This window comes from Erinaceus europaeus, chromosome 7 (assembly GCF_950295315.1).
Source record: "Erinaceus europaeus chromosome 7, mEriEur2.1, whole genome shotgun sequence".
Taxonomy (NCBI): domain Eukaryota; kingdom Metazoa; phylum Chordata; class Mammalia; order Eulipotyphla; family Erinaceidae; genus Erinaceus; species Erinaceus europaeus.
In genome coordinates, this window is record NC_080168.1 from 123,239,755 (window position 1) to 123,265,951 (window position 26,197).

The window sequence follows — 26,197 nt, forward strand, 5'->3', positions numbered from 1 at the left end:
TGAACCGGGATCCTTATGCTGGTCCTTGCGCTTTGCGCCACCTGCACTTAACCCGCTGGGCTACCGCCAGGCTCCCGAAAGTATTTTCATGACATAGGGAATATAACATAAGTATTAGAGATAATGACAAATATGCCCAGGTAACACTAGCCCAGGAACAAGAAGAAAGCAGCTTCGTTGGGTTCTGGTCCAGATTACCACACAGTCACTAAGCGATTCTGTCACTCTCACCTCTGATCTGTGTCTCATTTTGCTTTCAGACAAAAGAAAAAAAAAAAAAAAAACCTGAACTGCTTTAATGTTTCTCTTGTGTGACAAGAGTTGGGCTTTGTATATAATATTTTAATTTTCAGATAATACAGATTTAAGTTATTTTCATTTTAAAACATTTTTTTTTTTAGTGAGATTGGCATGGAGATACAGAGATAGAATGAGCAGAGTACTCAGCTCTGGTTTTTAGTGGTGCTGGGATTGACCCTGCCACCGAGCAGCCTCTATCACAAATTTTATTTATTTATTTATTTATTTATTTATTTATTTTAAATGAGGGGGTCGGGTGGTAGCACAGAGGGTTAAGCACATGGCGCAAGGGCCAGTTCAAGAATCCCGGTTTGAGCTTCCGGCTCCCCACATGCAGGGGCGTCACTTCACAGATGGTGAAGCAGGTCTGCAGGTGTCTGTCTTTCTCTCCCCATCTCTGTCTTCCCCTCTTCCCTCGATTTCTCTCTGTGCTATCCAACAACAACAACACCAATAACAACAATAATAATAGCCACAACAAGGACAACAAAAGGGGAAAAAAGGGTCTTGAGGAGCAGGAGCAGTGGATTCATTGCAGGCACTGAGCCCCAATAATAACCTTGGAGGCTATATATAATGCTGTGTCCACAATGCTTATTTTACATTCTAGGAGAGAAAAATCTGGGTCTAAACAAAAAAGGGTGAGAGAGGGGAATGCCATGCTGCTAAAAACAATAACAAAAAAGTTAATTTGAGTATAACTTGTCAGATCTCTTGATTTATTTTCCCTTAATAATTTTCACAATAAGGCACTATTTTAATTCTTCTTCAAGTTATAATTCCTAACTGGTGAAATGTTTCATTTAATTCTGAAATCCACATCATTCCATATTTTTAACATAAATCATGGTCTGGCTGGGAAACTGATGACATAGCATAATCTAATTAGAAAGAATTTAAAATTTCATAGTGGGACATGAGACATTTTTAAAACTCATTGTATTTTTTAGATTTATTGAAGGGCAGTGATATTTCTTCATGATAATTGAGCAACACATTAACTAAAAGCCAGTGTTTTCTTAAATGTGGCAAACTGTGACAAGTATAAAAACTTGCTTTTGTGTCACAGTAAAGAAATGAATGCAGAGTCTTTGTCCTTATTAACTGCCCTCTGATGTTTTTTTTCAGCAACAGCTATTTTCTTACACAAGTGGGATACTTGAACAAGGGGGTAGCAGGGAGTTTGGATCATATACAAATTTAGGTTTCCTAGTAAAATATGACCCTTTATCAAAATGTTTTTATTTTAGTTAAGGTAAAACTATATTTTTATTAGTGGTTTAATAATGATTATCAAGATTGTAAGATAACAAGGGTACAGTTCCCACCATCAGAGTTCTGTGTCTCATCCCCTCCATTGGAAATTTCTCTATTTTTATTTATTTTTACTTAATAATGAACAAGTCTGTTGGATAAGAGGGGTATAATTCCACACAATTTCCACCACCGGACTTCTCCATCCCACCCACTCCATTGGAAGCTTTCCTATTATTTATCCCTCTGGGAGTATGGACCCAGGATCATTATGGGGTGCAGAAGGTGGGAGGTCTAGCTTCTTGTAATTGCTTTTCCACTGGACATGGGCATTGACATGTGGATCCATACCCCTACCCTATTTCTGCCTTTCTCCAATATGGTGTGGTCCTCTGTCCAGGGAATTCATCATAGTAGCATCCTCAGCTTGGTGACTGAAAAACATTTAAGATATAAAGCAGAAAGATTGTTTAGTAATCAGGAACCTAAAGGTAAGAATATAGCAGATTGAGGTTTGGGTCCTCCATTTTGGGAAAAGTTAGGAAGTCTATTTTAGGTATATTCCAAGCAGCCCAAGTCTTTATTAATATTCCTTGAGCCCCAATAGTTAACATGCTGTGGGATAAAGGTATTACGAGGGAAGATGGTGTCAGAATTGGCAATGAGACTAGAAGATTGGATCAGGGAAGAGTAACTCCTCCAAATGGGAAAAGTATATGATACCATTAATTGGAAACCATATCAATCTGATCTGGGGGAGGACTTCCAGGGGCGGGGCTATGGAGCAGCAGTAGCTGTGTTTCTGTCCTCTCCTCTCCCGGGTCAACTAGAAATACCAAGGGACCACAACAAGGCAGGACTGGAATGACTTCAGCAACCCACTAAATCACCAGTGAGTGCAAATACACGTGGCTCGTGGACAGAGAGGAGCCTAGGGAGAGATTAAGTGGCTAGTAACAGTCCGGCAGTTTACCAATTGAGGCACCATTTCCAGTCTGTTTTACCAACAAAAAGACAGCTGAAAGGAGGAGAGGAATGCCCTAAGGCTCAGCAAATGCAACTGTGAGTCTCCATTGCTACTGTCCTCAGAGGCTGGAGCAACAGGGGGAGGCCATGTGCTGACATCAAGGGAAAGAGAACTAACCAGGACACTCAGGAGAAGATCTACACCTTGGTGACCTAGCAGAGGGGCTATGTGGTGAGAGCCTTTCCATGTTGTTCTCCTGGTGAGAAGATAGTGAATAGTTGCCTCAGAACCTACAGACTATAAATGGGACTTGTTTAGAAACTCACAGGGCACAGCAGTGCTGCCCAGCTTGGCAGAGAAGCTGAATTGAGTCTGTACCACTGGATCCTTGGGGTGTAAGAGTCTCTTTGCATGACCACTGTATTATCTTTCCCCCAACCTGCTTTATCTCTTAGGAGTGAGGGATTAAGCTAAAAAGCCTACTTCTATTTTAAAAGCCTTCAGGCTCCCATATCCTACAGGGAAGGAACAGAACAAAATAGGCTTTAAAAGCCACTGTGCTCCAACTCAATGATTAAAATAATATTGAAACAACTGTTAATTTCCACAACTGTGAATCCTTTAAGTACCTTACTTAGACACAAGTCAGTCCAGGCAATGGTGATCAGTAATCTGAAAAGTACTGAGAGAGGGACCTCGTAACATACTATATAAAATGGTTAAAGCAACAAGAAGAAATACTGGAGAAATGAACCAGGACAAGAGTCCAGCTAAAAGCCCCCTCCCCCCCAAACTGAAGCACAAAATGATGAGGTCAACATTCAAACACTAGTTAAGAAAAGAATCACAGGAGTGAGTAAAGAGTTTGAAAGAATTGTCATCAGAAATACAGAAACAACCAATGAGACTCGAAGAAAACAATAATTATCTCAAGGTTATTAGAGAGCTGAAAGCTGAAATAGCTGAGCTAAGAACACAACTAGCTGAACAAGCTAAAGCAGTACCAGAACAGGGTAACAAAATAGATAAACTCCAGAAAGCAGTAGAGGGCAGAGAGAATAGAATAAAAGAGGCTGAAGACAGCATTAGGAAGATCAAGGACAAATCAGAGACAACTAAAGAAGAGGCAGGAGATCTCAAAAAGAGATTAAGAGATACTGAAAACAACAACAGAGAGCTATGGGATGACTACAAAAGAAGTAATATATGCATTATTGGCTTATCAGAGGAAGAAAGAGAGGGAGGGGAAGAAAGAATTCTTTAGAACATACTAGCTGAGAACTTCTCTAGTCTAGACAACATCAGAGACATAAAAGTTCAAGAAGCCAGAGGGTCCCAAACAGAATTAACCCAGACATAAAGACACCAAGACACATCATATTTAAAATGGAAAGGAATAAGGATAAAGAACATTATACTCAATGGTGAAAAACGGAAGTATTTCCCCTTATATCAGGTACTAGACAGGGCTGCCCACTATCACTATTATTATTCAACAGAGTGTTGGAAGTTCTTGCCATAGGAATCAGACAGGAGCAAGGAATTAAAGGGATACAGATTGGAAGAGAAGAAGTCAAACTCTCCTTATTTGCAGATAACATGATAGTATACATAGAAAAACCTAAGAATCCAGCAAGACATCAGCAGGCAATACAGTAAGGTGTCAGGCTACAAAATTAACATTCAGAAGTCAGTGGCATTCCTCTATGCAAACACTAAGGTAGAAGAAGTTGAAATCCAGAAATCAATGCCTTTTACTATAGCAACAGAAACAATAAAATATCTAGGAATAAACTAACCAAAGAAATGAAAAACTTGCATACTGAAAATTATGAGTCACTCTCAAGGAAATTGAAAAAGATACAAAGAAGTGGAAAGATATTCCATGTTCAAGGGTTGGAAGAATTAACATCATCAAAATGAATATAATACCCAGAGCGATATACCAATATAATGCTATCCCCATCAAGAACCTAACCACATTTTTATGATGACAGAAAAAATGCTACAAATGTTTATCTGGAACCAGAAAAGACCTAGAATTGCCAAATCAGTCTTGAGAAGAAAGAACAGAACGGGAGGCGTCACACTCCCAGATCTCAAATTATATTATAGGGCCATTGTACTCAAAAGTGCTTGGTACTGGAACATGAATAGACACACTGACCAGTGGAAAACAATTTAGAGCCCTCACACCTGTGGACATCTAATCTTTGACAAAGGTGCCAAGACTATTAAATGGGGAAAAGAGTCTCTTCAACAAATGGTGTTGGAAAAATGGGTTGAAACATGCAGAAGAATGAAAGTGAACTACGATATTTCACCAAATACAAAAGTAAATCCCAAGTGGATCCAGGATTTGGATGTTAGACCAGAAACTATTAGATACTTAGAGGAAAATATTGGCAGAACTCTTTTCCACATAAATTTTAAAGACATCTTCAGTGAAACGAATCCCAATTACAAATAAGACTAAGGCAAGTATAAACATACAGGACTATATCAAATTAAAAAGCTTCTGCACAGCCAAAGAAACCACTACCCAAACCAAGAGACCCGTCACAGAATGGGAGATCTTTACATGCCATACATCAGACAGGTGACTAATAACCAGAATATATAAAGAGCTTGCCAAACTCAACCACAAGAAAACAAATCACCCCATCCAAAAATGGGGAGAGGTCAAGGACAGAATATTCCTTACAGAAGAGTTCCAAAAGACCAAGAAACACATGAAAAAATGCTCCAAGTCTTTGATTGTCAGAGAAATGCAAATAAAAACAACACTGAGACTTGCCAATTCTAGGTCTTCCCTTTAAAAGCCTTGGCTCTCTGATCAATAAAGATATTGCATTGTCTCACCGCCATGTGTTTGGTTCCTGAGTCGTCTCCCTCATGTCTCTGTTGTCACTGATTGAGTAGCAGCCCAGACTGGCTCTGGTTGAGTTCTCTCCAACCCAGAGTGTACATGCCCGGGAAGGCACCCCCACACTAGCTCGGCAACAGAGGACCTAGTGGTGGTTGTATTGTTTAATGGAACACTGGGAAATTTTTTGCATGTACAAAATTTTTTTTTGTTGAATGTAAAACATTAATTCCTTAATAAAGAAATTAAAAAAAAAACTGATCTGGGTTCCATATCCCATGGTCATAGCTATGAAAATTCTAGGCTGCACTAATTATAGGATCAGTCTTCATCACGTGGCATAGGATGTTTATCCAATCTCCCTTTGAATAGTGGGGCAGTCCCTACCAGTGTTGTTCCACATTCAGGGCAATGTCCTTGAGAGGCCCACAGGAGGGTCCTGATGTTGTTCCTGATGGAGATGACAAGTGGCAGTGGCAAGAGGGACCTGTTTGAGGTCTAGGCCCATCATATCTATGTGGCAATCCCAGGATTCCCTGACTATGACCCCAGACGAAGGGTTGGCCTTGTAATGATCAAGAGAGCCATCTTAGAAGTATGCTAGTCTCTGTCCTTTATCCAGCTTTTGTAGTTCTTAATTTACCTGACAAGGGTTAGTCTTAGAGTTATTGAGGGAAGTGAAACCGGAAGTAGTTGAGAGGGCCAAGTCTCATGGCCCTGGTCTATATGTGGTTTTGTTAGGAAGTGTGCCACCTGAGGTGGAATTAAGGAGTCTTACCAGAGTAATGGAGCTGAAGGGTTGGCATTCCCGGTCTGGCATTTCTGGACACTATCTGAAGTGAAACATGTTGAGGTGGCACTGGTTGCATTTACTTGGTTCAGCTCAGCAGATGCAGCGACACATGGTATGGATTGAGAGAAGCATGAAGGAAAATGAGCCAAGTCCCAGAGATTCCAGGACTGGGAGAAATATGGATTTTATAGAGACTAGGGAGGAGAGGGGCCGGGTGATGGCGTGCCTGGTTGAACACACGTTACAATGTGCAAGGACTTAGGTTCGAGGCCCCTATCCCCACCTGAGGGGGAAAGCATTGCAAGTGGTAACGTCATGCTGCAGGTGTCTCTCTGTCTCTCTCTCCCTCTCTATCATCCCCTTCCCTCTCGATTTCTGGCTGTCCCTATCCAATAAATAAATAAATAAAGATAATAAAAATTAAAAAGGAGAATGGGGAGGGTTCCTGTTGTTTTAGAGTTTAAGAAGGACATAGACAATTATTATTATAATCAAGTTATTTTGGAAGTCTGGTTTACTTTGAAAAGCCCATAGTTAGGATTTACCATACAAGACTTTCCCATGATTTATGTTATGTAATGTTATGAAATGCTATCTACAAGTAACTGTGTCTTATATACTGAGAAGACCAGTTGCTTTTGGTCTCTCTGGTCTAACATTATAGGTGATTTAAGATTTCAAAGAAAAAAAATCATTGTTAAAAATGTATTAGCAATTTTAAGTTCATTGTTGAAATTCAATCAGGTTACTAATTTTAAAATTTTTTTATATTTTTATTTATTTCCTTTTGTTGCCCTTGTTGTTTTATTGTTATTGATGTCATTTGTTGTTGGATAGGACAGAGAGAAATGGAGAGAGGAGGGGAAGACAAAGAGGGGCAGAGAAAGACAGACACCTGCAGACCTGCTTCACTGCCTGTGGAGCGACTCCCCTGCAAGTGGGGAACTGGGGGCTCGAACCGGGGTCCTCATGTCGGTCCTTGCACTTTGCACCACATGTTCTTAACCCGCTGCGCTATGCCCAACTCCCTAATTTGACACTTTTAAGTGCTTAAACTGAAGGAATATATATATATATATAATCAAAACTGGAGTCTATGCAACAACAAGTTTGGGATACTCAATCCAATTTCCCCCTCTCATTTTAAGTTTTAATACTATAGTTAATAGGAGTGTATATTAACACCATCCCACCATCAAAGGTCTGTGTCCCTACTTCAACCTCCTGTAATGAAGTTGAAAATCTACCCTCATATGCCCCCCAGAGTTTTTTTGTTTGTTTGTTTGTTTTTTTGCTTTTTACTTTTGAGCAATACTCCAAACTCAGTTTCTGCTTTGTCTCTCCTTTTCTGTTCTTTCTCAACTTATATTTATGTGTGGGATCATCCCATATTTGTCTTTCTCTTTCTGGCTTATCTCACTTAACGTAATTCCTTCTAGCTCCATCTTGGATGAGTCTGAGAAGGTGGGTTTATTGTCCTTAATAGCTGAGTAGTTTCCATTGTGTATATATATATATATATATATATATATATATATATATATATATATATATATATATATATATATATATATATACCATGACTTTCTTAGCCACTCATCTGTTGTTAGGCACCTGGGTTGATTCCAGGTTTTGGCTATTATGAATTAAGATTCTATGAATATAGGTGTACATATATCTTTTTTTTTTATTGCCTCCAAGGTTATTTCCTTTTTTTTTTAAAGAATTCTTTTTTTTTTGTAATTTTATTTATCTTCCCTTTTGTTGCCCTTGTTGTCTTTTTTTTTTATTGTTGTTGTAGTTGATGTTGTCGTTGTTGGATAGGACAGAGAGAAATGGAGAGAGGAGGGGAAGACAGAGAGGAGGAGAGAAAGACAGACACCTGCAGATCTGCTTCACCGCCTGTGAAGCGACTCCCCTGCAGGTGGGGAGCGGGGGGGCTCGAACCGGGATCCTCATGCCGCTCCTTACGCATAGTGCCACCTGCGCTTAACCCGCTGTGCTACTGCCCGGCTCCCCCAAGGTTATTCTCTACACCGTGAATCCACTGCTCCTAGAGGCTATTTTTTCCCTTTTGTTGCCCTTGTTGTTTTATCATTGTTGTGATTATTATTATTATTGTTGTTGTTGATGTCATCCCCTTGAAATGACCCCACTGCAGGTGGGGAGCTGGGGGCTCGAACTGGAATTCTTACGCTAGTCCTTGTACTTCGTGCCATGTGCACTTAATCTGCTGTGCTACCGCCCAATCCTCAGTGTACATATATCATTTTGGGTGGGTGTGATAGAGTTCTTAGGATATCCCTAGAAGAGGATTTACTGGGTCATAAGGAATGTCCATTTTTAGACTTGTAAGTGTTCTCCAGACTTCTCTCCATAGTCCAGCCCCTGTGGAGAGCTGTCTGAAAATTACCTATTCTTTATCCTTCTGGGAGACTGGACCAAAATTCTTTATGGGATGCATAAGGTGGGAGGTCAGGCTTCTTTAATTGCTTCTCTACTGGACATGGACATTGACAGGTGGATCCATAACCCCAACCTGTTTCGATCATTTTCCCTAGAGGGACAGGGCTCTGGAGAGGTGAGATTCTGGAACACATTGGTGAGGTTGTCTGTCCAGGCAAGTCAGTATGGCTTCAGTATGGCAACTGCAACTTGGTGACTGCAAAGTGGTAAGATATAAAGTAAGAAAACTTATTTAATAAACAGGAACCCAAAGGTAGGACTAGAGCAGATGAAATTAGTGGTTTTTGTGAGGGAAGAATCTAGGAAGACTACTTTAGGTATATTCCAAGGGGCCCATGACTTAAGTAATTTTTGCTTGAGCCTGATAACTAACATGCAGGTGGGCTAAAAGTATTGTCTGGAAGGATGGTGCCTGGGTTGAGGATAGGACTGAAAAGCTGTATTAAGGCAGAGAATCGCTCTCAAATATAAGGAATACATACCATTAACTGTAAACCTAACCCCCATAAGTTTGACCTCAGGCAAATATGTATTCTTTTTTTCCTTTTTAAAAAAATATTTATTTATTTTGCCTTTTGTTTCTGTTGTCTTTATTGTTGTTGTAGCTATTATTGTTGTTGTTATTGATGTCATCATTGGTAGATAGGACAGAGAGAAATGGAGAGAGGAGGGGAAAAACAGGAGGAGAAAGATAGACAACTGCAGACCTGCTTCACCTCTTATAAAGTGACTTCTCTACAGGTGGGGATCCAGGGGCTTGAACCAGGATCCTTATTCTGGTCCTTGTGCTTTGCACATTGCTGCTCTACAGTAAGAGCAAGGTCCTTGAGAGACCCCCAAGAGAGCTTATGACTATGTTCCTCATGGAAGTGACCAGTGATGGTGGAGAGAGGGATCTTTTAGAGCTCTCAGCCCATCATATCTTTGTGAGAATCCAAGGATTCTCTGACTTCTAAGAGCCACAGATGATGGGTGTCTTGGTCCGGACCATAAATGTCCAACATTAAGATGTAAGGCAAGGGATATCTTTCCATTTCTTGGTATCAGTTTCTATCTCCTTGAGTAGTGACTCATAGTTTTCAGTATACAAGTCTTTCACTTCTTTGGTCAACTTTATTCCTAGATATTTGATTGATTTTGCTGAAACAGTAAATGGGAGTGATTTCTGGATATCTTCTTCTTCAGATTTAGTGTTTGCATAAAGAAATGCCACTGATTTTTGTACATTGATTTTGTAGTCTGATACCTTGCTATATTGCCTAATAACTTCCAGTAATTTTCTACTGGATTCTTTAGGTCTTTCTATGTATACTATCATATCAACTGCAAATAGTGAGAGCTTGACTTCTTCCCTTCCAATCTGTATCCCTTTGATTTCTTTCTCTTGCCTGATTGCTATGGCAAGAACTTCCAATACTATGTTGAAGAGTAATGGTGACAGTGGACAGCCCTGTCTAGTCCCCGATCTGAGGGGGAATGCTTTCAGCTTCTGTCCATTGAGTATGATGTTGGCTGTAGGTTTGCTATATACAGACTCCACTATCTTGAGGAATTTCCCATCTAGTCCCATTTTTTGTAGAGTTTTGAGCATGAATGGGTGTTGGATTGAACTAAGTCAGAAAGATAAAGATGAGTATGGGATGATCCCACTCATCCACAGAAGTTGACTAAGAAGATCTGAAAGGGAAACTAAAAGCAGGACCTGATCAAATTGTAAGTAGGGCACCAAAGTAAAAACCCAGTGGTGAGGGATAGACATGCAGCTTCCTGGGCCAGTGGGGGGTGAGAGTGGGCTGGAGGGATGGGTCACAGTCCTTTGGTGGTGGGAATGGTGTTTATGTACACTCCTAGCAAAATGTAGACATATAAATCAGTAGTTAATTAATATGAGAGGGGGAAATCAATTGTATGTCTCAAAGTTTCTCAAAAGACCAACTGAATCTTTTTAATATATAGGCTATGTATTTGATATGCGGACTCTCTCAAAAGCCTAGACCAAGTAGATTAGAAGCATCCAATAGCACAGCTATATACAAGATACTGGATACTGTACAGCAAACCATAACAAAGGGACTTTTCAAAGTTAACCCAATTAACAAATAATGTGATGATAATATTAACTATCGAATGTCTTTTTGAACCCTAAGACAGCATGAACCTCACATCTTCACTATAGAGCCCCTACTTCCCCCAGTCCTGGAACCCTTGGATAGGGCCCACTTTCCCGTATGCATCTCCCAATCCAAACCAAATAATATTGCATCCGCCGATCACAACCTAACCAAAGCAAAGATTGTCACCTCAACATGCTTCACCTCAGACTGTATCCAGAGACTTCACGTGTGGAATGACAACCCTTCAGCTTCATTACTCGGGTGAGACCTTTCCTTTTATAGTACACTCTAATTTCATCTCAGGTAGTTTACTTTCTTTTTTTTTTTTTTTAATTTTTTTTTTAATATTTATTTTCTTTATTTATTCCCTTTTGTTGCCCTTGTTGTTTTATTGTTGTAGTTATTATTGTTGTTGTCATTGTTGGATAGGACAGAGAGAAATGGAGAGAGGAGGGGAAGGCAGAGAGGAGGAGAGAAAGATAGACACCTGCAGACCTGCTTCACCGCCTGTGAAGCGACTCCCCTGCAGGTGGGGAGCCGGGGTTCGAACCGGGATCCTTATGCCGGTCCTTGTGCTTTGCGCCACCTGCGCTTAACCCGCTGCGCTACAGCCCGACTCCCTCAGGTAGTTTACTTTCTAACAAAGTCCCATAACCTAGATATACACCAGTTTCTGTGAGAGAGAGCTTATGTTCACAGGTATCCATAAACTACTGCAAAATATATATCTGAAAGCAGAAGTACACTAGAGTTTGCAGTGAGTACCTCCCTAACACTTCCTCTCCACTATTCCAAGCTTGGGATCCATGATTGCTCAACAAATTGTTTGGCTTCATATGTTAACTCTCTTTTCAATCACCAGGTTCCAGATGCCACCAGGATGCTGGCTAGGCTTCCCTGGATTGAAGACCCCACCAATGTGTCCTGGAGCTCAGCTTCCCCAGAGACACACCTTACTAGGGAAAGAGAGAGGCAGACTGGGAGTATGGACCTACCAGTCAACGCCCATGTTCAGCGGGGAAGCAATTACAGAAGCCAGACCTTCTACCTTCTGCAACCCTCAACGACCCTGGGTCCATGCTCCCAGAGGGATAGAGAATGGGAAAGCTATCATGGGAGGGGGTGGGTTATGGGGATTGGGTGTTGGGAATTGTGTGGAGTTATACCCCTCCTACCTTATGTTTTTGTTCATTAATCCTTTCTTAAATAAAAATTTTTTTAAAAAAAGAAGATCTGAAAAAAAAAAGATGTAAGGCAAAACTTAATTAACGGAATATTTTAAAGTTTTGCCCTGTATATTTTGAGAATTATTATAATTGATAATATTAAACAAAAATCATAGGAAACCAGAAATATTAAACAAAAAGCATAGGAAATCAGAATTTCTACAGGATAGAAGCTTGCTCACTGGGTAGGGTATGTGATCTGGTCTTTTACATCCCCTCCTATCTCACTCACTATATTTAAATAAATCTTTTAAAAGTCATCTCAGATTTTATATTGTCCATATCAAAATGTACTTGTTTTTAAACCCTCATGTGACTCATTAATGAAATTAAGTTAAGAGAAAGTCAAATTAGGAGAGACAGAAAAAAAAATGAAAACTCATTGGGGAATCTGTTATTTCTTTCAAGGATAATCATGTCTTTCTTCATTGTATTTTTCAATGAAATGTTTCTGACCTCTCTTGTTGTTGGTGAGAACATAAAGCTACAACCTTTATATACAGATTTCTGTGGATCACAATGTGATTTCAGTTTATAGACACTGGAAACTCTGGTCCTATTTTGCTGTAATTCTAAGTGTCTTTAAAGGTCTGTAAATAATTTAAGGTCCAGTAAAGAAATTTGGAATTAAAATTAATCCTTCAACCATACATAACCACTGCAGCAGCTTCAAAAAACACCTTTGTGCAGTCTTTGGTTGTTTTGGCCAAAGGAGGCGTTTATCAGTACATTAATTAGGCCACTCGTTGCTAATGTATAAGTTTCCATTCTCCCCCTTTGTGAACATATGGTCATAGGATATGACCTATGTTCATATTAGTTGGGATCATATTACAAGTTTGGGGCAAAATTTGGGGAATGGAAAGAGTTTGTGTCATTTTCTGGCTTGGAGTGAAAGCATTTCATTGCTATAGTGAGACCCTCTGCAGCTCTTTCTTCTGCAATGGCAACTGGCTATATCATTTATTTGAACTGTCAAATGGTTGTGATAAGCATGGCTCATTCAGTCAATCCCTGATAGTGATGAAATCTGAGAAAGAAATAAAATTTATTTTTAAGTGACTACCATCAGAATTTGTTTATTACTAGACCATGATGTAACTTATTCAGAATGATCTAAGTTCCAGTCAAGGGAGCTTCAGCACAAGGGACAGTGGGATAAACTACGGGTTCAAAGAGCTATTGGATGGCTGAGTCATAGTTAGGAAGAAAAGACATATATAAGAGTTGGAACCAAGAAAACACTATCCTACAACTCTCTCTTCCACACTTGACTATGTTTGTATTAGTTTATTTAACATTAAGTTCTCTTACTGCAAAGTTCCATGGATAGCAGTATGACCTTTAGCAGTCCCTGAGTTTTGCAGCTCACAGCTTGGTAAACAGGGAAAAATGACTACTTCTATAAAAATAAATAAATACATAAATAAAATAAAATAACTCTTAGGAAATTATGTATCCAGTTCACCTTTAGTTACGGGTTCAGGGAAATGGACTCACTGTCAGAGAAATGCTAATATAGACAACAATGAGATACCACTTCACTCCTGTGAGAATGTCATACATCAAAAAGGTAACAGAAATATATACTGGAGAGGTTGTGGGGACAATGTAACCCTCCTGCACTGCTGGTGGGAATGTCAATGGGTCCAATCCCTGTGCAGAGCAGTCTGAAGAACTCTCAGAAGGCCAGAAGTGGACCTACCCTTGGACCCTTCATTCCTCTCCTGGGGATATATCCTAAGGAACCCAACACACCCATACAAAAATATTTGTGTACACCTATGTTCATAGCAGCACAATTTGTAATAGCCAAAAACTGGAAGCAACTCAGATGTCCAACACCAGATGAGTGACTGAGCAAGTTGCGGACCATATACACAATGGAATACTACTCAGTTATTAAAAATGAGGAGTTCACCTTCACCCCATCTTGGATAGAGCTTGAAGAAATATGTTGAGATAAGTGAGAAACAAATGAATGACTATGGGATGATCTCACTCATAGATAGAAGTTGAAAAACAAGATCAGAAGGGAAAACACTAAGCAGAACTTGGAGTGGAGTTCATTTATTGCACCAAAATAAAAGACTCTGGGGTGGGGGGAGGGTTCAGGTCCTGGAACAGGATGGCAGAGAAGGACCTAGAAGGTGTTGAATTATTTTGTGGAAAACTGAGAAATGTTGTGAATATATACTATTGTATTTTACTGTTAACTGTAATACATTAATCCCCCAAAAAAATTAAAAACAAAAACAAACAAAAAAACCCTTAGGAAATATATCTATATATATTTCCTATAGGAAATATATGCCAGTTGGCTCATCCTGAGTTATGGGTTCAGGGAACTAGAGCCACAGGACAAAATAACACAGAGCTGTATGACAAGAGGAGGGAAATACTCTCAGAAGAAGAGAGAGGTATCAGTTTAGCAGTTCATAAATACAAAATTGTTGCATTTATTTGCATATATATGGATAGGAATATGTGTACTGGGTGGGGGTAGATAGCCTAATGGTCATGCAAAGAGTTTCTCATACCTGAGGATTTGGAGTCCCAGATTCAATTCCGCACAGTAAAATAAGCCAGGGCTGATGAGTACTCTGGTTAGAAAAGTAATGTGTACACGTAGCCAAATTTGTTCAGCCAGAATTTATTATATATTTTCATTAATGTATACAAAAGTATGAGATATTTAATGAGAAATTAAAATTGTCAAAGAGTGAGCAATAGAAATTAAAAAGAATTAAATTGTGCTTGTAATTAGGTAACATTTAACATTTGTAAACAATTTGTAAGATCCATGGAACATTAATTTTATATATTACTTGTAATTATGCTTACTAATGTATAATTAATTCAGCATGTGTTGGAGTTTATGATTTACTAATATACATTTACTTCAGTCTATGCTGAATCTGATCACACTCCATTATAAGGGACTGTTTCTACCTGCTATTTTCCTTGAGGCTGTGTGGCTATTAAGATGTGATGATTGGATCTTATTTCTTACTATATTTTTATGTGTAAACTTAAAACTTAGAACAGTCTTACTATTTTATGTCCATCATTTCTGTCAAGCATGATAAACCTGGATATACTTGATTTCAAAGCAGAAATTATGTTCATACTGCAGGTAAGTTTATTCTGCTCATAAGGTTCTTGATGACTCATTGTTCTGAAACTTAGCTGTTAAGACATAAAAACATATAAGATGTAGGAGGCCAGTTGGTGGGACATCCTGGAAAGGGTGGTGGTGGTGGAATTTCACTAGCAGTGAAGAAGAGCTATAGATCTCTCTCTCCATCTCTCTTTCTCCCTTTCCCCTTTCATATTTTCTCAGTTTCTCTGTGTCCTATGTTCAAAAATTATACACTCAGGGGGCAGAGCCAAGATAGTGACTTGGAAACAACAGCTGGTGTGAGGTCCAAAAAGAAGCAGCAAGCATTTTATGACCTGGGATTCTCTGGATAGAGTAGGTTACTGGGCCTTCAGTAGGAGAGTGAACAAGAGGTAGTCAGGGTGACACACAAAAAAGAGTCCTATAACTCACTTGGGCTGGCAGAGGCCAAATAGACAAAGAAAGGAAAATATTTGGCTTGTTTTTTTTCTGAATTCACCCCTACCCCCTACCCCAGAACCAGTCCTCTGGGGCTGGACAGCCTCTCCTAGCAGGCTTATCTCTGAGCTATTTTCTTTACCAAGATTCTTGGCTCACCAGGAGTGTCATTCCAAGTTTTTTTCTTTTTGTTTTCCTTCCCTTGTTTTAGGTGGCTGGAAGTGTATTTGAGTGACAAAATACCTGGCCAATTAGAGCCTCAGCCCTTCCTGGGAAAGACTATCTGGAGGTGTTTTCTTTTTTTTTTTTTTTTTTGGATACTTCTTATTATTGGCTGTCTTTGCTCAGGTTGCCTGCAGCCAATCCGGAGTGGTCCAAGCAGCAGACTGACTGTTAGGGTTTTTTTATGCTATTTTATTATTACTGTTATTATATATGCACGTTCCTTTTCCTCCTTCTTCAGGATGACCAGAATTAACTGTTGTTGTTTTTTCCATTGATGGGTTACTGGGTGTACTATCCACTGTGGGAGGAACTTGTTTCTCTCCCCCTATTTCCTCTCCACTCTCCTTTCTCCCTCCTAGCTAATTCAAAAAAAGAAAAGAAAAACAACTCTTTCCTTTCACTGCTCTTTGTTTTTTTTCTTCTCCTTCTTTTGCTTTCTGAATTCACTGTTTGTGAATTATTTTGGGGAAGAAATCTGACTCGTAGTGGAGTGTGTGTGTGTGTGTCTTTCATATTTCCCTTAATCCTCTTGCTATCCCTAGAATTTATAGTGGACAATAGATTTGCATAATTGTCTATTCTTGCTTTCCCTTTTTTTCCTTTCTCTTTCTTTTGCATTTGGATTTGGTTGCTATTTTATCTTGGACTGGAGGCGTTGTTTGGCTAACTGGCATTGGTTGAACTGCATCAATCCTTGCTTCAGTTACTATTGTTGCAGTTTCTGAGGTTGGGGACTGCATTTATGAAAGGTCTATTGTATAGCTTGGCTTGTAATCAAAACACAACAACTGAAGAATGACAGAACAGAAAAAAAAAACTTATAAAAAATGGTTAAATCAAGAGAAAATAAAACTGCTACCCCATTGAATCAGGACAGGAGCCCAGAAGAAACTCCAAATCAGTCAGAAGTAACCATAGATAAGGAAAGAATGCAAGCAATAATAAACCTAATAATCACAGAAATGAAGACAACTGTAGAAGAAAGGGCTATCAGAATTAGGGAAACAACAGATGATACTCTCAAGGAAAATACTAGCTACCTCGAGGTAATTAGAGAACTGAAAGCTGAAAAGGCCAATTAGCAGAAAAAGCTAATACTATAACTGAACTAAAGAAGGAAGCTGAGGGAAAGGAAAGCAGGTTAACAGAAGCATAAAACAGAATTAGCCAAACAGAGGATGAGCTAGGGAAAACTAAGAAAGAGTTAAAAGAGCTAAAAAAGAGACTGAGAAACTTTGAAAGCAACAACAGAGACATATGGGATGATCTCAAAAGAAGTAACATTCATATAATTGGCCTACCAGAGGAAGAAAGAGAGAAAGGGGAAGTAAATATTCTAAGGAAGTAATAGAAGAAAACTTCACAGACCTAAACAACAGAAAGGACATTAAGATTCAAGAGGCCCAGAGAGTCCAAAACAGAACCAACCCAGACCTGAAGACACCAAGACACATCATTGTTACAAGAAAAGAAGTAAGGCTAAAGAAAGGATCCTAAAGGCTGCAAGAGAAAAACAAAAAGTCACATACAGGGGAAAACTAATAAGACTATCAGAAGATTTCTCCACTCAAACTCTACAAGCCTGAAGAGAATGGCAAGATGTCTATCGAGCCCCGAATGAAAAAGAGTTTCAATCGAGGATAATATATCCTACTAGACTTTCATTCAAACTTGCCAGGCTAGCTTCATGGGTGGGAGAGAGATGACCAGGGACTCATGGCTGAGCTGGGACGCAGTTCAATCTTTATTGAGGAGTGGGGATGCAGTTCAACAATCTAATCTCTATTCATTAGAAAATACTGTCCTTTATATCTCCTGAGGCAGAAGTGTCAGGAAGAGGAAGTATGTAGGATAGGGGGTGGGGAGAAGGAAAAAACACACAAACCAGTGGGGATTAAACCAGTGCAAACAAAACAGTGATTATGTAAATAGACCACAGTGTCAAGAAATGCAACAGAATGTGTCTTAGAAGCAGAATTTAGAAGCAGACCAACATTTCCCCCTTTCTTTTTAACTAATGGACATAGTATCAGGAGTCTGGGGTGAATAGAAACCTATATCGTGCATGCATTTTCAAAATAACTGGCATAAGACATGAAGGAACAAATAGGAGAGCAGCAAGAACCAGTGTTATGCCAAGGGGAGGCCTGAGGCGGCATTTCCTGCCTCAAAGGGCAAGGCCTAGCAGACAAAAGGGTGTTTCCTGCCTCTGGGTGCATCTCTTGCCTCTAGGGGTGTTTCATGCCTCAAAGGGTATTTCCTGACTCTGGGGGCAGGGCCTGCAGACGAGGGGTGTGGCCAATAGAGTCCCAAGGCATCTGGCTGCAAAGTCCATGGACTACTGCGGTCAGTCTTTGAGAAACCCAGCAGTGTAAAGGGAAGCTGCTGTAAAGTTGTATAAAGTGTCCAAGAGGTGTACCAGTAAGTCCAGTAGAAGTGCCAGTCTAAAGCAGATGACCACAGAAGAAATGCCAGGGGATAAAACTCTGCACGTCTGTCTCAATGGGGAAGGTCAACCACTATAATTCTGCTTTTCTGTAGAGATTGAGCTTTGGAGTCTGTGAATCTGTTTCTTCAAGTCATGCCAGATCACATCATTGGTTTTGGGGGGGCTGCTGTAGTCGTGCCATCTTGTGGGCCATGTCAGAGGACAGGGGTCCAAATGAATACCCGGGGATTTCATTTGAGCAGATACTTTTTCATGTGAAGATGACAGCTGTAATTCACTTACTTGTGAAGCAAAATTTATAGCAGATTAGAAGTTTACTATAATTGATAACTCCATTATAATTGGTTTAAGTGCCTTTATAATTTTGGAAGTCCTTTCTAGTATGATTTCAAGGTTGTTTAAACACTGTAAGCTCAATTGAAGAACCGTGGTTAGAAGCCTCAAGCATGAGAATTATTAATATCACCATTGCTTTTTCTTCCCCACCCATACTCATACAGTTTCCAGCATTAAATGTTTCCAAGACATAAAAGATCAAAAGAGAGAAAAACTTTTTTTGGACTGTTTCTGGATGTCTCTAGAAAACATGGCTGCGTCCACCATTTTTTTTTTTTGTAAAGTCAATGTCATACATAAATTCTGTCATTCAAATCACTCTTTTACAAAATGCAACTGAAAGCAGACAGCAATCTTAAGATATTCAGAGAAAACAATGAGGGGGGATCAGTAGGCAGTTTTTGCTTCTCTCACCTTGAACCAGATTATCCACATCTCACCATGTAGCATCATGAGTCCCCAGAGGGTGTCCTAGTCCAAAAAGCTCCTTGAAATTCCATTTAAGGTGCTTCTGACAGTTCCTGCTGGATTGCTGCAGGTACCCATTTTTAAAAATGTCTTCCCATAGAAGAAAGAATCGAATCAGGAGGGTAGAACTAACCATGTGTCTTCATTCTTGGGGACTGCCAGGGTACTGGAGAATGCTCTTCAAGTTAGAGTAGTCCTTCTCCACGGGAAACATGCGAGAGGGAGTCCAGAAAGTCCCAGGGGAAGTCTCTGTGCATCTCCCAAGCTCTATGATCACATTCATAAGGAGTCAAAGTTCCCAGTCAGGGAACCAAAGTGTGACCCATAGCAAAATGTTCCAGAGACAGAAACTGTCTCATGAAGAAAGAGTAGAGGCTTTGGGAAACCTCTTCATAAGTAGAAAGGCAGGCCATGATGGATGGGTAGCCAAGTGGCTTTCCTTATCTGGTCTTCTTAGGTCTGCTGCTTGTGTGTGGAGCCAAGGTTCATGCCCCACATTGGTACACCATATGTCAGTCCCTGTTCGGGTGACAGATGCTGGGCTAGATTTGTAGGCAGGAGAGAGACAACCAGGGACTCATGGCTGATCTGGGATGCAGTTCAATCTTTATTGATGAGTGGGGATGCAGTTCAACAATCTAATATCTATTCATTAGAAAATCCTGTCCTTTATATCTCCTGAGGCAGAAGTGTCAGGAAGAAGAAGTACGTAGGACAAGGGGTGGGGAGAAGGAAAAAGTGTGTGAACCAGTGGGGATTAAACCAGTGCAAACAAAACAGTGATTATATAAATAGACCACAGCGTCAAGCAATGCAACAGAAGGGATCTTAGAAGCAGAATTTAGAAGCAAATCAACACAAACTAGATGGAGGGATCAAAAATTTCTCAGACAGGCAACAGTTAAAGGAAGCAACTATCAGCAAGCCTGCCCTGAAAGAGGTTCTAAAAGACCTCTTACAAACAAGACCATCACCATAATACTTGTCCTATATCAGAGAAAATAAAAAGTATTGAATAATGGCACTACAGGACATTAAATCCATAATATCAATAAATGTCAATGGCTTAAACTAACCCATTAAAAGGCACAGAGTGGGAGGATGAATCATAAAACCCAACCCAACCATACGGTGCTTGCAAGTATGAAACCACTGCTCCTGGTGGCCATTTTTTTTTTTTTTTTTTTGCAATTTTATTGGATAGGACAGAGAGAAATTTAGAGAGGAGGGATAGACAGGGAGAGAGATAGACACCTGCTGACTTGCTTTACCACCTGTGAAATATCCCCCTGCAGGTGAGGAGCCAGGGGCTCAAACCCAGGTCTTTGCATAGGTCCTTGCACTTAGTTCTGTGTGTAATTAACCAGGTGTCCCCCTTAATTTTTTTCATACCCTGCTGTCAAGATAGCTTATCTGGGAGAGGTGTGGTGTCACCTTTTTTGGGGAGATAGGAACTGTACCCCTAAGACAAACATGAGTCAGTAGTTCATTAAAATTATTTAAATATAGTCCCTCTTCAATTGTGACAGAATTACAGAAACAAAATCAAGTTTTAATTAATGCTAATAACTGAAATCAGAAAACAGCACAGTGAGTCTTCTCCAATTACTGTAATTCGGCTTGGGAATTCAGACATCAGCATACATATTGATTCTAAAAATTAACTTTGGTTGATGAGTAGAGGGGGAAAATTCCAACATATAAGAATATCTTTAGTGAGATAAGAGTTGCATTTTCACAACAGGTTGGAGCTAGGTGACATAAACCCCACAGTATAATATTCCACGGTGCAAGATACCAAGGCTCTTTGTCACCCTATCATGACTGAAAGTCCTCATCAGTCTCTTAATCTTAATTAATTTTCTTTTCTTTTTATTTATTTATTGTCTCCAAGGTCATCCCTGGGGCTCAGGGTCAGCACTGCAAATCCAGTGCTCCTGAAAGCCCCCCCCCCTTTCCATTTAATGGGATAGGGCAGAGAGAAATTGAGAAAACAGGGGGAGACAGAGAGGAAGAGGGAGAGAGAGAGAGACATCTTGAAGACCTGCTTCACCACTTGTGAAGTGACCTCCCCCTTGCAGGTGGGGAGTGGTGGCTCAAACCCAGGTCCTTGTTCACAGTGTGCTTAGTACTATGTATGTTTAACTAAGTACACCACCTCCTGGCCTCCTCAATTAGTTTTCTCTTTCCAGAAGGTCACTCCTTATCATTTGTGTTTTATCCATTTAGAGGAAGGACAAAGATGCCACATCTCTAACACAGTTCCTAGAACAGACACATAGTTTTTCCTTTTATATCATTAACAAGCAGTGTTAACAGCCAGAAGTTCAATGGAAAGAAGTCTGGGGAGGATGGAATGTAGTTCAGACTGATTCAATGATCAAATGCAAGGGTGAGGGAAGAACAGTTCTGAAACGGCTAGCAGTCTCTGTATACCTTGTAGCCAAATGGCAACTTGCTTTCCTCTAGTCTACCCATCTTCCAGCTTCCTGCTGGCCTGTCCACACAGGAAGTGACCTCTGGAGTGTACATTGTTAGAATTTAACTTCTCCATGGACCCATGATGGATTTGGAATCTGTGCTAGTATTGTTATGCAACAACCCTTCTGAAAGAGGAATGGAAACAACTATTTGTTCAAGGCATCCCCATTTCAGTGAAAACCAAGTTGACTCTGTCCTTAAAATCAAGGCCACTGTGGACAGCTATGATAGCTGTATGTGCTTGGAGAGGAGCTAATATCCCAGAGGAGAGAGAATCTTTTATTCATTGAATGCCCAGAACAGGCAATCATTTCACAATTGTTATTTCAATTCTCCACCCAAAAGGAATGTCTTTTTAAGATTTATACCATCAGACCCAACATGCTGGTTGCAGCTTTTGTTAGGTGGGATTATACAAGCACACGTTATAGATGCAAACAATTTTCCAAAATATGGATTTTGAGAACTTTAATTATTCAGAAATATTAAGACTTGGTCCAATGAGAAAACTGGCTTCTTAGCAAAAATGTAGGTATAACAATGTTAAAAATGTTTTTCTGCACCAGCAAGACCTACAATAACCTGTGTTATGCTAATCTATAATTATGAATCTGCCAAGAGGGGATTCACATATGCAGTGATTGACAAGATAATCACTTCCTCGCAATGTACTGCACCAGGATGCTGTAGTAACATATTGATTTGATGCACAATTTCAGAAATTTGCCTGATGAGTACATAAGGTCCTCTATCACTGCCAAGCTTACTGAATTCAGAGTCTCCAAGTGAAACTCCTGGCAACCTGTATGTTGTACCAAGTAATTTAATTTTTTTCGGGAAATACTGATTTATAATAGTGGTTTATTACTAGGAATACACCATAATCAGCTGGAGGTTGGTCTTCTTTCTTCCTTCCTTCCTTTCTTCCTTTCTTTCTTTCTTTCTTTCTTTCTTTCTTTCTTTCTTTCTTTCTTTCTTCTTTTTCAAATTGATATTTACTGGGACCTTCCCACATTTCCACACGTGGAAGGTCTGCTTCCTTCCTCCATGGTCATTTGTTTCAGACCTTCATTTTTCTTGATATGTTGCTGTGCAGTTCTCCATGAGAGGAGATTTTCCTTCTCAGGATGGTTTCTTCTGTTGTTCAGGTTTTTACTTGGTGTTAACTCTTTCCTTAGTAGACAATGAGAAGAGGACTCCCAGCCATGTTATCTGTCAGGGCAGAGTTGATAGTGAGAAAGGGGAGAGGCTTTGGCTGTAGAATTTCATCCTGTAAGCAGATTAAGTACTTGAGAAGAATGAATAGCTGATTGCTTAAGCATGAGGCATTTTTATAGCTCATATGCTTTTAAACCAATTCAGTTGGCATGAACAGGGTGGCCCATTTTTTTTTAAAGAGCAACTGAATTAAGTAGATTCCCTTGTGTAACATGCTGTCTGCGTGATCTGCTTTCCAGATGTTACCATGGTAAATGTTTTCCTAATGCAAAACCCAGCCATAAAGAGCACCTGGCTAGTATATAGCTTCTCCTGACACAAATCATCATTTATGGTGATTATTTCTAACCTAGAGAATTATAGAGAGAAAACTACATTTATGTTTAACCCAAGAAGGAATGAGCTTATTTCATATTTATGGGGAAATAGAAAGTGACCAAAATGTTTATTTAAACATCCATCTTGATACATAAAGAGCTTCCTTACTGTCTGCCAACAACACAACAGTAGACTTTTTCTACAGAAGTTTGCAGAACTGTGTGACAACTCTGTTGGAAGCATTTGTCTTCAATGTTAATGTTTTTTCTCTGCCTAGAGTTCAGCTAAACACATAGAGGTAATGTGGTAGTCAATACCAAGCATCCTGTGCCATATAAACTCAGCTTGAACCCTTCTCTGCTACTTGCCAGCCATGTAATTAGAACATTTCATTTCACTTTAGGTTGTCTGACTACCCTTCCCTATAAAATAAATATTGTAATAAAACTTAGCTAGGAATTTACCTAGGACTTCAACGATGAAGATTAAACTCTGTTTTCATACATAGGAACTTCCAATATGTTGGATGTCATGAGAAAAGATCCCTGAATTAGGATCCATAAAGTCCATCTGCCAAGGATGTTGAGTCTCAAGTTTGACTTTTAGAGAATACAGATTTGGATTCATAGTGACTTCCTGGGACAAAAGTAGGAGTTAGAAAATAGAGGGGAAAATTCATAAATTCCACCTTCCTTGAATATTCATCTTTATTTGTGACCATAGGAGGGTAACAAACTTCTTCCTGCCTGACCTTGGTAGGTTCTTAGCTCTGCACTGGACAGATTTACTGGGCTTGAGAGCCACTGGTGCTGCAGATAAGAGTTACTAGAATTTCATATAGAGAGTGTGCTCCCTAACCTTCAGTGGGGAGGAGTATGCAAAGAGAAACAACAAAATTAAAAATAAACAGAGAGAGAGAGAGAGAAAGAGAGAGAGAGAGAAAGAGAGAGAGAAAGAGAGAGAGAGAGAAAGAGAGAGAGAGAAAGAGAGAGAGAAAGAGAGAGAGAAAGAGAGAGAAAGAGAGAGAGAAAGAGAGAAAGAAAGAGAGAAAGAGAGAGAGAAACAGAGAGAAAGAGAGAGAAAAGAGAGAGAAAGAGAGAGAGAAACAGAGAGAAAGAGAGAAAGAGAGAGAGAAAGAGAGAGAGAAACAGAGAGAAAGAGAGAGAAACAGAGAGAAAGAGAGAGAGAGAAAGAGAGAGAGAAAGAGAGAGACAGAAAGAGAGAGAAAGAGAGAGAGAGAAAGAGAGAGAGAAAGAGAGGAAGAGAGAGAGGAAGAGAGAGAAAGAGAGAGACAGAAAGAGAGAGAAAGAGAGAGAAAGAGATAAACAGAGAGAGATAAGGAGAGAGATAAAGAGATAGAGAGAGATAAAGAGAGATAGAAAGAGAGATAAAGAAAGAGAGTAAGAGAGAAAGAGAGAGAGAGAAAGAGAGAGATAAAGAGAGAGACAGAGATAAAGAGAGAGATAAGAGAGAGAGAGGTAAAGCACGTCTGCAGTTGTCTTTCCCTACCCCTCTCTGTCTTCCCTTCCTCTCTCCATTTCTCTCTGTCCTATCCAACAATGACAACATCAACAACAAGAACAACAACAATAACTACAACAATAAAACAACAAGGGCAACAAAATGGAATAAATAATTTTTTTTTAAAGAAACACATTGGCTGCCACTTGAGTATTACCTTACACTAGCTCTATACAGAGCCAGAAACATTTCTCAAGAAAATATACTTGGAACTTTCCTTTCATTATCAACTAGACAGTCAACATGATATTTGCTTTAAGAAAAAGGTGTCACATTTCAAATGCTCTGTCCATTTGCAACTCCAGGTGGGCCAAATCCTAAAAATGGGTGGAGGGACTCTGTGGTTATCTCAAACTTGGGGCTAAACTTTGTTTTCCTTCAAATAGACAAATCTCTTGGTTGATTGCTGCTCTGTCAAGTGAAAGGAAAAAGGTCAGAAACACATAAGTGCATATTGAATTTCTCCCATTCACTTTTACTTTTTCTTCACATAAACTTCTGGTTTCATGGTGACTAAGACTTGCTTCATTGGCTTTATTTTCAACATGAAATAGACATCCGTGTCTGCTTTAAAAGCATTTTCTTCAAAAGAGACACATTCTTCCAATGCAAAGCATATAAAAATGTCATGCAATAGTTTTTTACAAGTGATTATTAACTCTTTGAAGTTAAAAATATTCAGATCAAAACTCGATGAAGTTTAAACTGCAGACAGGCTCCTGATAATGCAGTGAACGTGATAAAAGTGCTTTTAAAAATATATTTATTTATTCATTTTCCTTTTTTGTTGCCCTTGTTGTTTTATTGTTGTAGTTATTGTTGTTGTTGTTGGATAGGACAGAGAGAAATGGAGAGAGGAGGGGAAGACAGAGATGGGGAGAGAAAGACAGACACCTGCAGACCTGCTTTACTGTCTGTAAAGCAACTCCCCTGCAGGTGGGGAGCCAGGGCTCGAACCAGGATCCTTACGCTGGTCCTTGCGCTTTGTGCCACATGTGCTTAACCCACTTTGCTACCTCCCAACTCCCCCAATAGCATTTTTTCTTTTTTTTTTTTTCATTTTATTGGACAGGACAGAGAAAAATTGAGAGAAGAGGGGTTGAAGAGAGGGAGGAAGAAAGATAGACACCTGCAGAACTGCTTCACTGCTTATGGAGTGTCCTTCTTGCAGGTGGGGAGCGGGGACTTGAACCCAGCTCTTGCTTGGGTCCCTGTGCTTAGTACTGTGTGTGCTTAACTGGGTGTGCCACCACCTAGGCCCCAGAGAGAGAAAGGGAAAGGGAGAGAGAGAGAGGGAGAAAGAGGTGGGGTCTGGGAGCACCAGTGCACATAGAACCCTTAACACTGATGAGCTCTGTCATCTATGATGCTTAGAGTTTAGCCAGGAATCTAGATGGCCTCAGATGTGCAAGTCCAGTGTTCTCATGCTGAACTATACCCCTCAATGCTCTGGCATTGTTTTCAGCATCACTGTCCTGATCACATTTCCTCCTCTCAACTGTTGATAGCGTAGGGAAGCAACACCTGTCAGTCCAACATAGCTCTTTTTTTATATATATTTATAATTTTTCCCTTTTGGTGCTCTTGTTGTTTTTCATTGTTGTTGTAGTTATTATTGTTTTTGTTATTGATGTCG